Genomic DNA, 20,419 nt, shown 5'->3' on the forward strand with positions numbered 1-20,419 from the left:
TTGCAACTGTATTGTCTGAGAAAATCCTAGGTACTCTACCAGTTGACACTGAAATAAACCCCAAAGAAATGATAAATGCTGTGACCTTGAGAAATGGGCAAGTGTTGAAAGATCCCACTCCATTCCAAAAAGAAGTGGTACCTGAAAAAGAAGTTGAGGAGCAGCTGAAAAATGAAGTTAATAAGAAGAAGAAAGGTAATAAAGGAGTTGAGAAAAAGAAGAAGGAGGAAATTTCAAGAAGGGAGGAATCTAATGAGAGCGAGCACATGCCTGCTCTACCTTTTCCCCAAAAGCTGTATAGAGAAAAGCTGGACAAGCAGTTTGAGAGATTCTTAGAGATGCTGAGACAGGTTAATTTAAACTTGCCATTCACAGAAGTTCTCTCACAAATACCAGCTTATGCCAAATTCTTGAAGGAGATCCTTACAACGAAGAGGAAGATAGAAGAGACCTCAGTGGTCAAGCTCACCGAGCATTGCAACGCAATATTGCAAAATAAACTCCCATATAAGTGTGGAGATCCGGGGAGTTTTACTATACCTTGCTCATTAGGCACTCTTAATTTTGAGAAGTCCTTATATGATTCTGGTGCCTCAATTAATTTAATGCCTTTGTCTATTTACAAGAAGATGGAGAATGAGCTTGGAGAGATAAGGTCTGCGCCAATATCTTTGTAGCTGGCAGACCAAACAACTATAATACCCGAGGGGATAGTGGAAGATGTCTTAGTTCGGGTAGATAAGTTTGTATTTCCTGTAGGTTTCATTGTGGTGAAGATGGAGGTGAACAAAAAGGTCCCCCTTATTTTAGGAAGACCATTCTTAGCTACGGGCAGAGAAATATTAGACATACATGATAGAAAGCTCATGCTTAGAGTGGGTAAGGAGACAGTGACTTTCGAGATTAATGTGGAGATGGCATGAGAAAGGAGAAGCCAGCTACAAGTGTAGAGTGGAGAGTGAAAAGCTCAAAAGAGAAGGTCACAGTGATTGAGAAAGACAAGTGTGGGGTGTACCCCAAGAAGGCTAAGAAGAAGCTGTCCATGTGGATGTGTGCACTAGTTCGGGCAAGAAGAATGGAGCCTGACTTTGACTCAGACCCCAACTAAATATTCAGGGATGTTTCCTCTACCTTATACTTTTTAATTGTGTGTCATGGGGACATGCCACAACTTAAAGTGTGGGGTGAGGGATATTTGTATGTTGTATGTATGTGTACTTATTTTTTCTTAGTTGTAGTAGTTTGATAGAAAAAAATGTGGAAAACCATAAAAATTTAAATTTTTTGATTTTTCCCGATGATGGATATCATTCGATAGGTTTCTTGATGGATTAAAGTCGAAAGAAAAAGAAAAAAAGATTTTATTTTGTTAGGTAGTGTATTAATTCCCCCTTGATTTTTCTTTGTGCCACGGTTCTTTTCCAAGGGTTTTGTTTGAACTGGGTGTAGCTAGTTTTTATTTTTGTTTAGGAATAGGGAGCCTTGTGTTGAAAGCTGAATTGAAGACAATGGCTCTTAACTGTATTATACCTTGAGAATAGTGTGTGCTTTAATTGTGACACTTAAGCTTAATTTTTGACTCTTGTATAAGTACCTTAAAGTGTATGTTCTTAGCTTTACTTAACTGCATTGACTAGAATGTCTTGATAATACAATCTTGAGTGAGTTATGTGCCATATGTGTGTGAGGTTTTGTGTATTATGTGCATTGCATTTAATGTCTAGAACTTGCCCCGTAAAATTGCAAAGTGAAATAGTAGTTTTGTTCAGTCTTGGAAAGAATATAGGCATTTTTTTGTTGAGCCAATGATATGCGTTTTCCCACAAAATTGTTATGTATTGTAGTTAAACCCTTGGAGCCTGTAATCCTGTTTCTTTGGCACCCACATTACAAGCCTTACCCATTTGTTTGAATTAACTATCTATTTGAACCATTTACCTCTCGTGAGTACTTGAAATTGTATGAACTTTGTAAAAGTTGAAGTGTGGGGTGATTGGGCTGGTTTTTGAGTGGAGCTAATGAAATAAGGCGAAAGGTGCATTGTTTTGAAAAATTAAGAGCCACTTAAATTGAAAAACAAATATACATAGTGTATTGTTGTGAACATTTTTCATTTACAAGTGGTAACTCTTGATGTATTTGTTCTTAAAGATGTTGGGAGTTAATGTATATTAATGTGAAGGTGGAGTCATAGTTTGACATAAGTGTGGGATTTTAACAATGAGTTGTACGTATTAAAGTGCTTAGGGAGGTGTAGTCACTCTTATATCTACATGTATCCTACCCGTCCCGCTGCTTAAATTACAACCAATTAAAGTCCTACTTGATCCTTGACTGAATGAACTCAAATAGTGGAGTAATACACTACGGGCAAGCCTATGGTTCATATTTTGTGGCATATGAATGTTGTTTCCGAGAGTGACCGAATTCTTTCTATTTGAAGTTCCTAATTGTTCTTAAATTTGATTGTGTGTGGAACTACTCTCTTTTGTTGTGAGGGCTCATGATTCATGAAGGAAAGGTAATGTCGTTGACCTCTGTGTTAGAGTAAGGGAGCGAGTTATAAATAATGCGTGGTACTTGTGAGTAAAATCTTGAGGCTATGATGTTACACTGGTTTTCTTAGTCTATTTTAAATATTCTTGGTATGATGAGTTACAAGAATTGTTTAAAAAGGTCGTGTCTTTATAAAGTGTAGTTTGATTGCTCGAGAACGAGCAATGGTTTAAGTGTGGAGTGTTGATGGTGGGCTATAATTGTGTGTTTTAGTTGCTTGTCGTACTCTAATTTAATGCACTTGAATTGAGTTTGAGCCTTAATCGCTAGTATTTTGCACTAATTATATGTTTAATGCCTTGTAGGAGTGATTCTGAGCTATGTAGATGTTATGAGATAAATTCACGCAATTTTGGAGCTTTGAAGTGTGAGTAAAAGCCCAAGGATTAAGTTGGAACCGAGTTCGAGGATCAACGAACACTAGTTTATTCAAAAAGAGAAACGAAGAATTGAGAGCGTATGGGAGGCACAACACTACGCAAAGTTCATGGCCATATGTGCGAGCACACTCCTAGGTGCGCGGCCGCGCACGTCCAACTCCGAAAAGAGTCCTATTTCGCATAGGAGAAGGTGTGTTTGTTTGGGCCCGGCCCTACTTGGTATATATACATGGAAAAATGGTAGTTTTGGGACTTTTGAAACATCTAAGACCTAAGGTGGATAAGGAGAAGTGGGAGAAGCAAGAGCACAAGGATTTCATCTTTCAATCCTCATTCAAGACAAGAGTTTGGATTGTTATATGTTTTCCTTTAACTTAAACTTATTTGTGATGAATTACTCCATATCTATGGTGTAGTTCTCTTTAGGGATTGAAGGATTTGGTGTACTGAGAATTGTTTGTGGATATTAACTCTAGTTTTTTATGTATTGAATCATTTTGGGTGTTTTAATTGTTGCATCTATTTTCACATGTTCATGTAATCGAAAAAAGCATAACTTGTGATGTTTTTGCATTATCTTGTTGTTTAAATTAATTAATTCTTCTTAGTAATCGAAAGAGGCTAGTTGAATTATTGTTTAGATCTAGTTAGGAGGATAATCGAAAGAGGTTCTCCTAAAGACTAATCCACTACGAATTCTTGCATATCTTCACCGAGCTTAACTTAGTTCTTATTGTGAGGTTGATACTTAATCGAGAGAGGAGTTTCTACGGAACGTTTGGACCAATAATAGAGTGAATTCGAGAGACTCACTTGAACCTTAGGAGTGAATTAGCTAGAGTTAAATCCCAAACAAATATCTTGCACCTTTCCAATCAACCTCTATTTTCTCCCATTGATATCTTCATTACTATGCTGCAATTGTCATTAGTCAATAGTTTAAACTCTTAGTTAAATTGAATCACACAAATCTCAATTGTTGATCATCTTGGATAGCAATCAAGCTATAAACTACAAAAATACTGTTTAACTCAAATCCTTATGGATACGATATTTTATTATACTATATTCGACTAGCGAGCATATTTAAGTCTAGGACTCAAATGTGATAAAGAACGCTAAGTCCCGAAATCCCAATATTTTGTTCACCTGCAGATGTCGCAAATGCGACCTGGGATTTGCAATTGCAACCCCTCACAACTGGCAAACAGGATCGCAAAAGCGAACCCTGACAGCCCACACAGATGTTGCAATTGCGACACTAGGCTTCGCAATAGTGATTGCACCCTCTTCGCAAATGCGACCACGTGGTCGCAAATGCGACTTGACCATACCCAACACTGACTTCGCAAATGCAATAAGGGCATTGCATTTGCGACATCTAAACCTCCCCTGCCCTCTTCGCAATTGCGATACCTGGAGACCTAGGACACTAGCATCTTGAAACAAGTTTGAACTAATCCGAAACATGTCCGAAACTTACCCGAGCCCCTAGGGCTTCACACCAAACATATACACAAGTCTAAAAACATCATATGAACTCGCTCGCGCGCTCAAAACACCAAAATAACATCTAGAATCACGAATGAGACATCAAAACACATGAAATTTCATAATGAACTCAAGCGTTCGATTCTATCAAACCAACTCGGAATGACACCAAATTTTGTAGACAAGTTTCAAATGACAAAACGGACCTATTACAAGTCCCGAAACCAAAGTCTGAACCCAATAGCCATAAAGTCAAACTACTGTAAAACATAAGAAATTTCTAAATCTTCAAATTGCCAACTTTCAGAAAAACAAGCCAAATTACCCTAGGAACCTCCGAATCAAATTCTGAGCATACAGCTAAGTCCAAAATCACCATAAGAATCTATTGGAACCACCAAAATATAATTCTAGGGTCATTTTCAAAAAAGTTAAATCTCGGTCAATATTTTCGACTTCTTCCTCTAAACTAACAACCAATAATTCCAATTCCAACCAAAACATCCCTGGAAGACCGACCATCCTCACAAGTCATAAAACCTCAAATACGCATACAAGAAGCTTCAAAAGGGGAAATGGGGATCAAATACACAAAACGGAAGATCCGATCGTTACATTCTCCCCCTCTTAAATAAACGTTCGTCCTCGAACGAGTATAGAGACATAGCTGAAGTGACAAAAGATGAGGGTAACAGCTCCGAATATCGTGATCGGTCTCCCAAGTCTCTCCTCGACTGGTTGAACTCTCTACTTAACCTTCACCGAAGCAATGTTCTTTGACCTCAACTTCCGGACCTGCCTGTCCAAGATAGCCAGTAACTCCTTAACATAAGCAAAATTCTTGTCCAAATGCACTGAGCTGAAATCTAACACATGTGATGAATCATCATAATAGTTCCGGAGCATTGAAACATGGAACATCGGCTGAACTCTCGATAAGTTGGTTGGTAATACAAGTATGTAGGCCGCCTCACCAACTCTCTCAAGAGTCTCAAAAGGGACAATATACCGAGGGCTCAACTTTCTCTTCTTCCCAAACCTTATCACATACTTCATGGAGGAAAATCTGAGTAGAACCCTCTCACCCACCATGAATGCCACATCACGAGCCCTCCTACCCACATAACTCTTTTACGTGGATTGCACTATAAGAAGCCGATCCTGAATCAACCCCACCATCTCCAAAGCAGCTCGAACTAAATCAGTGCCTAATAACCTAGTCTCCCCAGGCTCAAACCAACCAACCGGAGAAAGACATTGCCTCCCATATAAGGCCTCGTACAGAGCCATCTGGATGCTCGACTGACAGCTGTTATTGTATGCAAACTCTATGAGCGGTAGAAACTAATCCCATAATCCTTGGCATCACCGTGTTGCACTGTGTCCTAGAGGAAAAGAAAGTGGGGATCATCATATTGATGAACCTTAGATTTTCTTCTAGGGATAGAACACTCTATAAGAAGGTAGTCTGCCCTCCATACTGAGCTAAGGTTGATGCACTCAAACAAGGAAGACCGTGAAACAAAGCAAGCAAGAACCCGGCTAAGATCTAAAACATCCAACCTCACAAATCTTTTGGCCAAAGCCTTAACATCCAAATCTAATGGTGTCTACCCAACTGGAATAAAGGCAAGACAACCCATGCTCTCAGCCTTCCTACTCAAAGCAATAGCCACCACATTGTCCATCCCGGGATAATAAAGAATGGTGATATCATAGTCCTTCAGCAGCTCTAATCACCTTTGTTGCCTCAATTTTAGATCATTTTACTTGAATAAGTGTTGTAGACTCGTGTGATCTGTGAACACCTCACATGACACACCAGACAAATAGTGCCTCCAAATCTTCAGCGCACGAGCAATGGTTGCCAACTCCTAGTCACGTACTGGGTAGTTATTCTCATGGGACTTGAACTGACGCGAAACATAAGCTTATGTGCGTGGTGCTAGTAAGGGAAAATACTACATTGTGATACACACGAAGCGAGATAAGGGGAGCTATTTTCGAAAAATATTTTAAATATGTGAAGCTTACATGGTGTTATAATGGTGAATTGTGAATTGTGATTCTATTTATGAGGTGTGGTACCTCGGGGTCATTCTTGTTATTGTTCTTATGATTGGAATGACTTGATGAGTTGAACTTTTCATTGTTTCCTTAACTGATTTCACTTTGTGTATTACTTGCTTTAGTTAATTTTTCGTGTTATTACATATAACTCTTTGTTGTAATTCATTGAATTTGCTTTCCATTGTCAGCATTATATTAATATTCTATATATGTTTTATGTTTAGTGAGTGTCTTGATTGAATCTCATCACTACTCCACAGAGGTTAGTCATGATACTGGTACCATTTGTGGTGTACGCATACTACACATCTGCATATTTTTGTGCAGATCCAGGTACCTCGAACCGTGCCGGACGTTAGAGAGTTGATTCAGATATTACGTAGACTTCAAGGTATACCTGATGTCCGCTTGCAAGCCTTGAAGTCACCTTATGTTGTTTTTACTTTTTACTGTTATTTGTATTCCAAAACAGTAATGTATTATGAGATTCTAGAGTACTCTCAGTACAGCTTATGACTTTGTAATATCAGTTTTTGGGAATGTATGAATTTTGTATTTTCGCTATTGGTTTTGTTATGGCATCTTTCAGCTTTATTATAATAGTTAAAGTGGTTTAATTATATTGATCTTATCATGTGTTAGGGTTACCTAGTCTTAAAGACTAGGCTCCATCATGATCCTTATGGTGGGATTTTGGGGTTGTGACAAGTTGGTATCAGAGCCCTAGGTTCATAGGTTCTACGAGTAAAAGCAAGTTTAGTAGAGTCTTGCGGATCGGTATGGAGACATATGTACTTATCTTCGAGATGCTACAGAACTATATGAAATTTCACTTCTTTCATTCCTTATTGTGCGGACTAATTTATTTCAAAATTTGAGTCTTTGTCTTTCTATTCTCTCAAAGATCGTGAGAGCTTTAGTTACTGACAGTGCTACCCTCGGTGCCGATATAGCTAGATGCCGGGGCAGGGGTCGAGGTAGAGGCCGAGGAGGGGCACATCCTATAGCTAGAGAACCTACTAGAGCAACAGTTAAGGAGCCACTAGTAGCTTCAATTGGGGAGTAGGAACCAGAGACTCCTGTTGCTACCCCTGGACTTCAGGAGACCTTGGCACATTTCCTAAGCATGTTCGGTACTTTGGATCAGGCGAGATTGATCCCAGTTCCACCAGCTACTTCTCAGGCCGGGGGAGAACCGTCACCCAGACTCATGCTGATCAGGCTCCGGGTGCTATGCCGGTATAGCCCGTGATAGAGGTACAACCTGAGGTCAGTCTAGTGGCGCTAGAGGAAGAGCAGAAGAGTTTAGAGAGGTTCAAGAGGTATTCCCCTATTACTTTCAGTAACGCAGTTTCTGAGGATGCATAGGGTTTTCTCGACTAGTGTCACTGTATTCTTCGTACCATGGGCATAGTTGAGTTGAGCGGGATTGACTTTACTACCTTTTAGCTGATGGGGTCGGCATATAGGTGGTGGCAGGATTATGAGAAGAGTAGGTGTAAGGCCCCAAAAAATTTGCCAAATAATTTAAGGTTTCGTGGTGTTGAGGTAGGCTTACGTGTTTGAGGGTACGGACTTTTTGGGTTGAAGAATGCATCGAGGTGTTGGTGAAAAATGTTTTTGCTGAAGGGACAATTATGCGGTAGATTCATGACCGTAGATCCATTCTGCGGGCTGCATAAGCGTCGTAGAACTTTGCAAGGAGTTGTCTAATTTTGAGGGTTGTTTTGCGGTCCACTATGCAATCGCATACCTATTTTCCGATCCGCACTTCTGTTGCAGAGTTAGCATGAGGAAATTTTGTTGGGCAATTCTGCGGCCCATTCTGAGGCAACATAAGTGGTCTGCGGATTGTAGACATATCGCAGACCGGTCCAGAGTAGCCCAGTTCTGGGCATCACTTTTGCGATCCATTTTGCAGAACGCATACCTGTTATGCGGTCAATTCTGTGACAACAGAACTGAGTTCGGAGGGTCCATTTTCCTATTTTTATAACCTTACCCCATTTTGATAAATAGCCTTTGGGGCTCATTTTGAAGGAAAAAATCTGATATTTTTAAAGAGAAGTGAGAGTGTTCTAGAGAGAGGAACAATCTTAAGTGCTTTGTTCATCAAGATCTTTTCCAAGATTTGAAATCCAACAAGGAAATCTCATAAGATCTTTACTCAAGAGGTAAGGTTCTAACCCTAGCCTTCAATTTCGAGTTTGGTGTAAAAGATGGGTGTTTGGGAGTATGATTCTTGGGTGGGAGAGTATTATGTATACATGCATGTACAAATAAGGTTTGTGGGATGATTTTTGAGCTCAAATGGGTAAAGATTGGATTGTTGAGTGAAGGAAATCTTAAGGAAGAATCTTGTAATCAAATTTGCACATCTAGTATTTGATAAAATGCTCAAATGAGCTGAGACCATGAATATCTTCCTAATTTGTGTTCAATTTTTTTATGTCTCAAAATAGATTGAAGTTTCTAGGATTTCCAAAACATTGTAGTAATTTAAAGAAAGCTCAAAGCGTGGTATGTTGACTAAACTTTCTCTCTTAGAATCGAATTCCATAATGTTCCCGCAAGTTTCAAGTATGGTTGGCTCAAGTTCCTAATTCCTATGTTCCGGGTTATCCCTTATAAACTTTACTATTCCAAATGAGCCTTATGTCAAAAGATATATGTTCAAAGTATGAGTTGCATATTAAAATGTTATGGCTTTGAGTTGTGTTTCAAATGAAAGCTAGTATGCCAAATTGTGTGAGAAAAACTCGATATGCTTAAGATTATTAATTGCTCATATGTGTACCTAAGGTCTTGATTGAAAATGTCTTCTTGTTGATAATTTATAAAGATGCTTATAAATGAAATAAGTGAATTGGGGATATAGTGTGTGGCCAATGTGCCAAGAATGAAAGTTATACTTGTGGCTAGTGGTGCCAATGCAATTAGATGATGTGAGAGAGGTTAAGAAATAAGCCTTGATTCAACTGTTTTAAAATGACTTCAAAAATAGAATTGCCTAAAAGCTTATCTACTCAAGTCGTGCCCATATGTGCTATTTTAAATAATGCTATGTTTTGTAAGTATTTTCAATGTGATTTACGTTCTTACATATTTGTGAGTGGAAATTGTGTATTTCCCTTTTTGGGGAAAAGTATTTTAAGAATAAATAGTGTGCTACTTGTTTATGATTTTAACTTGCGCTTCGATTGCCAATCATTTCACTCTATTTCTTAGAAAGAAATCTACTGTGTTTAAAGCCTTCATTTCTAACGAACATAAAGTGGTGATTTTTGGAATATTATATATGTTGATATTTATGATGATGATCCATGGGAGGAAAGATATAAAAGTGTGGAATATAAAATACGGCCACCGTGCCATGAATAAAGAATCTTGTGAATGGCCAAAAGAGCCAAGGAAATATTGTTGTTGCGATTGGTCGAAAATACTAGTGAAGATTTATACAATGTGAAAGATGATGAGGTGAATACATTTGTATCTATGTTATCTTTGTGTGCAAAAACAAAAATAATGTTTTTGGGAGTATCACTAGCAAACCGAGGAAGGGTGGGTCGTAACAACCCACACCTAAAACTACACGTGCCGGTGTAGGAGTGGATTGTGATTATTCCCCTTATTTGGGATGTGATTGATGGGTTGATATTATTCTTCTTAATTTGGATGAAACTGATAATAGTTGTGAATTGTAAAAGTCAACCCACACGGCATATGTGGGAAGGTGGCCTAGCTGATCGGGTGGAGATCGGACGCCATATTGCGCACATGGTGGTACTACTCTTGGTAACACCTTTTTTTCGCATCACATGTCAAACCACATTATTCATGGGGAGATGGCCTAGCCGATCGGGCGTGATCGGACTCCGTGCTAAAAACATGGTGGTATATCGGTGCTAATGATCTCCCAACCAAATATATATATTAAGTTCGTATTTCGAAAATTGTTATGTTTTAACTGGACATTTGGATATAGTTGATTGTGACTTGCTATTTTTATGGTTTTCCCTTTTTTATATGAGCATTTTATTTTGAAAGAGGACATTTAGCTTAACATACTAGTACTATTCCATATGTACTAACGTCCCTTTTGCCGGGCGCGCTGCATCTTCAATGGATGCAGGTGGTTCATCAGCGAGCAACTTTGGTCCTCATTAGAAGTTACTCCCTATCCAGAAGGTTTTGGTGAGCCCTACTCTATTCCGGGCCTGATATTATTTGATGTTGCACTTTGTGCTTTGAGGTATAGCCGGGGCCTCGTTTGCCATTATTTTCCATATTACTCTTCTGTTGTACTTATAGGCTCCGTAGACAGGTTGGGGGTGGTGTTTGATGTGGGGAATTGAACTAGAAATGTTGGTATTTTGCAAACATGTTTTTCACTATATCTATAAACTTGTAATATTTTAGAAATTATGAATGAAGCTGCTAATGGAAAAGAAATGGGAGTTGTTAATGAAATCTTTTTAGTATTTTATTAATGGAGTGCATCTCCTCTTTATTCATAGATGAGTTTGGGTAGAAGGAAATCTAACAGGCTTGCTTAGCTGGGTTCACTCGGTTGAGCGCCGGTCGCGCTCCCCGAGTTTGGGGCATGACAAACTTGGTATCAGAGCCTAAGGTTTTAAAGTGTCCTAGGATGTCTCGGAGCCGTGTCTAGTAGAGTCCTTCTTATCGATGTGTTGTCGACCACATCTATAATGGGGAGGCTACTTGGACATTTAGGATTTTCACACTTCTTTGATACTCCAAATCATGCGATAGAGCTCAAGATAGGAAGCTAATTTCCTTGTTATGTCTCATTTTCCAGATGAATAATCTACGAGTTCAAAGCAGCAAGGAGGGAATGACCCCGCCATTGAATCTGGGGGATATTACACAAGAGTTCATTGGGAGAATGCGTCGAGCCATGGGGGGATTGGAGGAACTTGTTTCTAGGGGAAGTGTCCTTGTTCCTACCAATGTCACTGCACCATCGGATCGTGTGGTGAATGTATTTGAGAAACAAAAAAGGGTTGTTGGTACTAATGAGCCAGATTGTTTGGTCTGCAAGAAGCGACACTTGGGAAGATGTTGGATGACTCTTGAAATATGTTACGGTTGTGGAAAGAGCGGGCACAAGAAGAACAAATTTCCTAGGTTGGGTATACCCATCCCAGTGTGCCCGATGTGCGGGAATGAACATTTTGCGTCGTGTTGTGAGTATGCTCAGCAGCATGTTAGGAGTGGCAGGTTTGGGAAATTCCAAAGGCCCACACAGCAAACCGGTACGGGGTTTGTTACTCTCGCATTTGAGGCCTGAAGGAGGGATAAGAGGGATGCTTATGATGTATGCAAAAAGGGTAAATATCAGGTTAGTGGGGCGAGTCAGTTTAGTGGACCTCATCCCTGTTGTGTGAAGTGTGGGAGATGTCATTCGGGAGTATGTCACTATGGTACCAATGTATGCTACAAGTCTGGTATGAGGGGTCACATTCAGAGAGATTGTCGTTTGTCTTGCTAGAGCATGGGCGGGGGTGCATCACAGCTAGCCAGTTCTGCAGCTACTATATCCACAGCGCCTCCCCCAGCTCGAGGCACTATAGCGCCCGCAGGGCATGGAGCAGCTAGGGGTGGTATCAAGAGCTCGGGAGGGCCCAACAGGTTTTATGCGATGAGGAGGCATCAAAAGTCGGAGGCTTCTCCAGATGTGGTTATAGCCATATTGACTGTTCAATCTCATGATGTATATGCCCTTATTGATCCCGATTCCAGCTTGTCATATGTCATTCCTTATGTTGCTATGGAATTTGGGATAGAACCGGAACAACTTTATGAGTCGTTCTCTGTATCTACTCTTTGAGCGAGACGTATTAGTTGTGAAGCCTCTTTATCTCAATTATCTTACTTACAATCTCTTGAGGAATTGAGTTCTATAAGTATTTCCTTGAATTGAGTTATAACCCTAGGCTACTACTTCCCACTTACTTCCCTAAATTCTCAACAAGGGACTATACCAGATGAATTTCTTACAGAACCTTTTGATTAGAATGGATAACATCTGCTCACTTGTGCCTATGCACGCACCGTCATAATATATACCTATGTGGTATCAAATCTAATGTAAAGCAGACTAGTGTTAAGATCCTTCTTGAGCCATTCATTTTCTCTCCGGTGAATATTATCATGAATATTTTTCACCGTCTAATAACATGAGAGCATATCTTAGCAACTATCATATGTGTACCTGTCAATTGAAAGGGGGTCACTTGTTCGCATAAAAGTTTCTGGGAAATTTGAGATTTTCACAAATTCGTCACAGGAAGATCTTTTTGTTTGCTCATCTCAGTATGACTTTCATGTCCACTTAGATCATTCCACAGTAAGTATCTCACTTTATTCCTAGTATAGTTGCCCATGAAGTGGCCTGGTATTGCGGCTTGAGAGTTATTATGGTAGAGACATGTCCGGCTCATAACAAATGTTCATTTTCTCTTTACACCTCTAAACATGTATTAATTGTGTTCCTTAGTTAGTGAATTCATTGTGCTAAGATTCCTGACATTTGTTGGATAACCATGAGAGATCGCATCCTTTCATATGTCGCTGCAACACTTCTTTTTTCATAAGGATCCTTAATAGGCTCTCCGTCAAGACCAAATGCACCTTTGGGGTTATCATAGCATCACGTCTGCTTCTCATGTTTTCTTATCTTTCATTAGCATCTAGGTACTTTTCAAGTGATAAAATCCATGGCGAACTCATTATGAACATCACAAACCTTCCATGATTACTTTATAGTGTCTCCCTGGGTTCCGTTATCTTTACACACTCGGCTTCTAGAATCATTGACTATGTCGTTGTCATGTGAGGAGAATTTCCTATCCTTAATGTTCTACATCCCCGGGTGGATAGGAGTTATTTGTCTTTCTCCTCAGAGCGTCATATCATCCATTAGGACCTTTCTAACCAATGATGTCATTATGATGATTAACCATGTCAGCGCTATTGGTAGTAACCTTCATGTCTCTTATGATATAACCTCCTAAAATGCCCTTCTCGGTACATTGATGGATTCTTGAATAATTCCAGTCCAATCTCGAACATTGTTGTTTCTGCTTGTAGTAAGTCTATCTAGAGTTGTAGGTTCAAGCATATCAAAGAAGAAACATCATTCCATGATCGAACATATTGGGTAGGAACTCTATGGTCATATTAATTCTAGCACATCATAGAATAATGGTTGAAAGTCACCAAAGGTTTAGTTTGGGTGTTCGGCGTAGAGATTTAGAGTTGAAGAGAGTGAACAAGTTATTCTCAAGATTTTCTCCATGAAGATACTATGTGAATTATTAATAAAGGTAAGATAGGTATAGTTTACATTTGGGCCTTATGGAATCTTGAAGAAAATAAAATAGGCCAAGCTATGAGTATGATGTGTCTCCCATTGTTGTTCTCCATGCACCCGGTGTTTCATGTGTCTATGCCCGAAAGGGTAGTTGGGAATCGTTTTTCTATCATTCCGATGGAAGCTATGAAAGGTAAAGTTAATGGGTAATTGTCTTATGAGAGGTACCAAATTGTCATCCTTGTTAGATAAGTCCGGAAGATGAGATTGCCTCTGTCAAGTGCTATGGCTAAGTCTGTGAATCGAGGAGATCACCTCGTAGTCCGAAAGTGTTGAGGAAAGGAAATATTCTCACTTGTTTGTAGAGCCAAATGGTTGTGGTTCAAAGGGTACTTCCTATGTGTTATGATTTAAATGTGTAAAGTTCATGTCAAGATACCACTTCTGTTAATGTAATGCCCTAATGTTGGGATCAGTGTTGTTGATATATACTGTGATGCGTTGTTGAGTTATGGATATGTTGTTAGGGTGGTTTTGTTGTTTATCTGGCAGGTGGATAGGCCCAATTATAGAGGAGACTCTGCCGAAAGTTTAGGAAAATTTGGGAGTTAGTCAAATTTGGGGGATTGCGATGTGTGAAAGGAGGAGATAAATTATGTTGGGTGTTTTGGGCGGACTCTACTCCTCATTCGAGGACGAATGATCCTAAGTGGGGGAGGATGTAAGGCCCCGAAAATTTTGCCAAGTAATTTAAGGTTTTGTGGTGTCGAGGTAGGCTTACGTGTTTGAGGGTACAAACTTTTTGGGTTGAAGAATGCATCGAGGTGTTAGTGGAAAATGTTTTTGCTGAAGGGCCAATTATGCGGTTCAATTCACAACCACATATCCATTCTGCGGGCTGCATAAGCGTCGCAGAGTTGAGGGTTGTTTTGCGGTCCATTATGCGATCGCATACCTATTTTGCGGTCTGCACTCCTGTCGTAGAGTTAGCATGAGGAAATTATGTTGGGCGATTCTGCGGCCCATTCTGCTGCCGCATAAGTGGTCGGCAGACCGCAGACCTATCATAGACCGGTCCAGAGCAGCCCAATACTTAGCATCATTTTTGCGGTCCATTTTGCAAACCACATACCTGTTATGCGGTCAATTTTGCGACCACAAACCTAAGTTCGGAGGATCCATTTTCCTATTTTTATAACCCGATCCCATTTTGATAAATAGCCTTTGGGGCTCATTTTGAAGGCAAAAATCTGATATTTTTAGAGAGAAGTGAGAGTGTTCTAGAGAGAGGAAGAAGCTTAAGTGTTTTGTTCATCAATATCTTGTCCAAGCTTTGAAATCCAACAAGGAAATCTTACAAGATCTTCACTCAAGAGGTAAGGTTCTAGCCCTAGACTTCAATTTCGAGTTTGGGGTAAAAGATGGGTGATTGGGAGTATGATTCTTTGGTGTGAGAGTATTATGTATACATGCATCTACCAATATGGTTTGTGGGAAGATTATTGAGCTCAAATGGGTAATGATTGGGTTGTGGAGTGAAGGAAATCTTGTGGAAGAATATTGTAATCAAATTTGCACATCTAGTGTTTAATAAAATGCTCAAATGAGCTGAGACCATGAATATCTTCCTAATTTGTGTTCAATTTTGTTATGTCTCAAAACATATTGAAGTTGCTAGGATTTCCGTAACATTGTAGTAATTTAAGAAAATCTCAAAGCGAGGTATGTTGGCTAAAATTTCTCTCTTCGAATCGAATTCCATAATGTTCTCGTAAGTTTCACGTATGGTTGGCTCAAGTTCCTAATTTCTATATTCCGGGTTATCCCTTATAAACTTGACTATTCCAAATGATCCTTATGTCAAAAGATATATGTTCAAAGTATGGGTTGCATATTAAAATGTTATGGCTTTGAGTCGTGTTTCAAATGAAAGCTAGTACGCCAAATTGTGTGAGAAAAACTCTATATGCTTAAGACTCTTAATTGCTCATATGTTTACCTAAGGTCTTGATTGAAAATGTCTTGTTGTTGATAATCTATAAAGATGCTTGAAAATGAAATAAGTAAATTGGGGATATAGAGTGTGGCCAACGTGCAAAGAATGAAAGTTATACTTGTGGCTAGTGGTGCCAATGAACTAGATGATGTGAGAGAGGTTAAGAAATAAGCCTTGATTCAACTGTTTTAAAATGACTTCTAAAATAGAATTGCCTAAAAACTTATGTACTCAAGTCGGTTTCCAATCATTTTACTCCATTTCTTAGAAACAAATCTATTGTGTTTAAAGCCTTCATTTCTAACGAACTTAAAGTGGTGATTTCCGGAATATTATATATGTTGATATTTATAATGATGATCCATGGGAAGAAAGATATGAATGTGCGGAATATGAAATACGGCCATCGTGCCATGAATAAAGAATTTTTTGAATGGCCAAAAGAGCCAAGGAAATATTGTTGTTGTGATTGGTCGAAAATACTAGTGAAGTTTATACAATGTGAAAGATGATGAGGTGAATACATTTGTATCTATGTTAAATTTGTGTGCAAAAACAAAAATAATATTTTTCGGAGTATCATTACCAAATCGAGGAAGGGTGGGTTGTAACAACCCATACCTAAAACTACACGTGCCGGTGTAGGAGTGGATTGTGATTATTCTCCTTATTTGGGATGTGATTGTTGGGTTGATATTATTCCCCTTAATTAGGATGAAACTGATAATAGTTATGAATTGGAAAAGTCAACTCACACGGCATATGTGGGAAGGCGGCCTAGATGGTTGGGTGCAGATCGGACGCCATGTTGCGCACATGGTGGTACTACTCTTGGTAACACCTTTTTTTCGCATCACATGTCAAACCACATTATTCGTGGGGAGATGGCCTAGCCGATCGGGCGTGATCGGAATACGTTCTAACAACACGGTGGTATATCGGTGCTAATGATCTCCCAACCAAAAATATATATTAAGTTCGTATTTCAAATATTGTTATGTTTTAACAGGACATTTGGATATGGTCAATTGTGACTTGCTATTTCTACGGTTTTACCTTTTGTATATGGGCATTCTATTTTGAAAGAGGATATTTATCTTTACATACTAGTACTATTCCATATGTACTAACGTCCCTTTTTCTGGGGGTGCTGTATCTTCAATGGATACAGGTGGTTCATCAGCGGGAACTTTGGTCCTCGTTAGATGTTACTCCCTATTCAGCAAGTTTTGGTGAGCCCTACTCTATTCCGGGGCTGATATCATTTGATGTTGTACTTTGTGTTTTGAGGTATAGTTGGGGACTTGTTTGCCGGCATTTTCCATATTACTCTTTTGTTATACTTAGAGGCTCCGTAGACAGGTTGTGGGTGGTGTTTGATATGGGGAATTGAACTAGAAATGTTGGTATTTGGCAAACATTTTTTTCATTATATCTATAAACTTGTAATATTTTGGAAATTATGAATGAAGCTGCTAATGGAAATGAAATGGGAGTTGTTAATGAAATCTTTTCAGTGTTTGACTAATGGAGTGCATCTACTCTTTATTCATAGATGAGTTTGGGTAGAAGGAAATCTAACAGGCTTGCTCGGCCGGGTTCATTCGGTTGAGCGCCGGTCACGCTCCCTGAGTTTGGGGCGTGACAGTAGGCCAGTTTATGCAGCGCCACTCACTTAGGCTCGGTTTTCTGATCTATTTTTGAGGAAGTTCATTCCCAGACCCTCAAGGATGTGTTGCGCACAGAGTGTGAGCAGTTACACTTGGGGACTATGACTGTGTCCGAGTATGCTATGAAATTCAATGAGTTAGCTCGTCATGCATCTACTTTGGTTTCTACTGTTAGAGAGAGAGTCTACAGATTTATTAAGGGACTCGGTTATGTCTCATATTTGGGATAGCACAGTAGTTGGAGACAAATACTCCATTTCAGCAAGTTTTGGAGATCACTCGGAGGTTGGAGCGTATCTGTGGCTAGGATAAAGAGGATAGGGAGGCCAAGAGGCCTCGAGATTGTGGAGGGTTCAGTGGTACCCGCTCTGCAGTATCAACTCATCATGGCATATGTTTTATCAGTTGACCGGTTCAGTCTGCACTTCAGGTTACTTGCAGTGCTCCAGCTATTCAAGGACCTTAGAGTACTCACTTTGGTCAGCCATCTTCCAGCGCACCTCCTGCATGGGGTGCCTACAACGGTTATTCTAATCGTTCGGGTCAAACTCAGTTCCAACAGTCGCGCCCTTAGAGAGTTTGTTTTTAGTGTGTTGATATCAGGCATAGAGTGAGGGACTATCCTAGACTTGGGGGGGGAGGGGGGGTGGACCTCCACAAGGTCCTCAGGCTATAGTTGCTACTCCAGTTACTGCTACACCTGCACAGCCGGCTAGATGTGGAGGACATGCCAGTAGAGGATATCCTAGAATGAGAGGCCAGGCCCGTTGTTATGCCTTTCCTGGTAGGACTGAGGCTGTTGCATCATATGTTGTCATCACATGTATTGTTCCGGTCTGTCATAGAGATGCATTAGTTTTATTTGATCCAGGTTCCATTTATTCGTATGTGTCATCTTACTTTGCTTTATATTTGTATATGTCTCATGATTCTTTGAGTTCTCCAATTTATTTGTCTACACCTATGGGGGATTCTATTATGGTTGACCGTGTCGATCGGTCATGTTTGGTCACTATCGGGGGCTATGAGAGTAGGGTGGACCTTCTATTACTCAATATTGTGGACTTTGATATAATGTTCTTTGACCTCAACTTTTGGACCTTCCTGTCCAAGATAGCCACCGATTCCTCAACATAAGTCAAATCCATGTCTAATTGTACTAAGCTGAAATCTAACACATATGACAAATAACCTTAATACTTTTGGAGCATGGAAACATGGAACAGCAGGTGAACTCTCGATAAACTGGGTGGCAATGCAAGTCTGTAGGCCATGTCACCAACTCTCTCAAGTGTCTCAAAAAGGCCAAAATTCTCGATCAAAAATAGGTGATTACAACTTCAATATCAGTGCATCCGAGTTAGTAGCATTGTTAAGAGGCATTGGCAATAAGGTACTGTAACGACCCGACCGGTCGTTTCGAGAGTTGTAGCCCCGTTCCCCCATTTACTACTCCATTTGTTCTTTATAGCTATTATAAGACTTATCGGGTTAGTTGGTTCAGGTCCGGAGAGAATTCAGGGTGAATTGAGACACTTAGTCTCTTAATTGAAAGCTTAAGTTGGAAAAGTCGACCAGATATCCACATATGTGTAAACGACCTCGGATTTGAATTTTGATAGTTCTGTTAAGTTATGCCCCGAACCCGGGGGGTGAGACTGGCACCCGATGCCTCATCTACCCTTGCATATCAACTTGTGACTAAGGGACTCTGAACATATAATGTCATCCTTTGGCCATGGGGCCACATACTGCAAGATGATTTGCAAAGCAAAATATAAAACTGAACAAAAACTACTACTGGCTAAACATCAATATAAGGCGGGGCCGACAAGGCCGTCATACTGCACTACAAGCCCAACATACTGCACTAACTGAGAGGAAACATCTACAAGCCTCTACTGATGGATGTACTGAGATCGGAACACGGCCCCGACCTACCCATAAACATTATACATATGTATACAAAATGTACACCAACCTCTAGACCCGGCAACTTCGAAGGACGTGGAGCTTACCGATAAAGCTAAACTGGAGCAACACCTACTGAGGAGGTCTACCCGTCTGTCTATCCGAACCTGCACACATGAAATGCAGCGTCCCCAGAAAAAGAGACGTCAGTACGAAATAATATACCGAGTGTGCAAGGCAAAAATATAACTGAAAACTGAAACTAAACTGATAATAATAATAGCTGAAAGTATTTGGGAGTCAAAGATAATCTGAAGATATGCTCACCTACGGATACTGACTCAACTCTCTCAATATAGTAAGTAGAATAGCTGTCCGGCCTTATAAGGCTCGCTCATAGGCGCTCGGCCATACTAGGCTCTGTATCTCGGCCAACAGGGCTCGCTCATAGGTGCTCGGACACAGTAGGCTCGGTATATAACTTACCATATGATCAGAGGTTGACCAATAGGGGCCTGTCCATCGATTATAGTCGATGGTAATGAAAATACTGTAATACTGCATATATATGCTCTCTGCTCTCTTGACTAGAACAAGATAATACTCAATTAAATATGAAGTCCCGATAAGGAGAATATTGTAACTTACGAGACTAGGAAAATATACATAAATTTGGGAGTATGAACTTCTCTTTATGCCTCGTTATCAAACACATGTAATTACGAGATCATGCCATAATGAAGGAAGGACTTAGCCTTAACATACCTAGAGTAGGGAAAAATCCGTATGATATTCTTGGAAAAGGTTGCACCGTACTCCTTTAGAACCGCAAAATCTTTCGTTGCTAAGGTACTAATAATTCTCGTTGGAATTGTTTTGTTGCAAGAAATTTTGTTGAAAACTTGTTGGATTGAGTTTAGCGTCTGTTTTGAAATGTTTGAATTAGGAAGAAGGTTATATGATTTCTTACTTGATTATTTTATATCCCTAATTAATTCGGTAATATCCC

The sequence above is a fragment of the Nicotiana tabacum genome, chromosome 15 (genome assembly GCF_000715075.1).
Source record: "Nicotiana tabacum cultivar K326 chromosome 15, ASM71507v2, whole genome shotgun sequence".
Lineage (NCBI taxonomy): Eukaryota > Viridiplantae > Streptophyta > Magnoliopsida > Solanales > Solanaceae > Nicotiana > Nicotiana tabacum.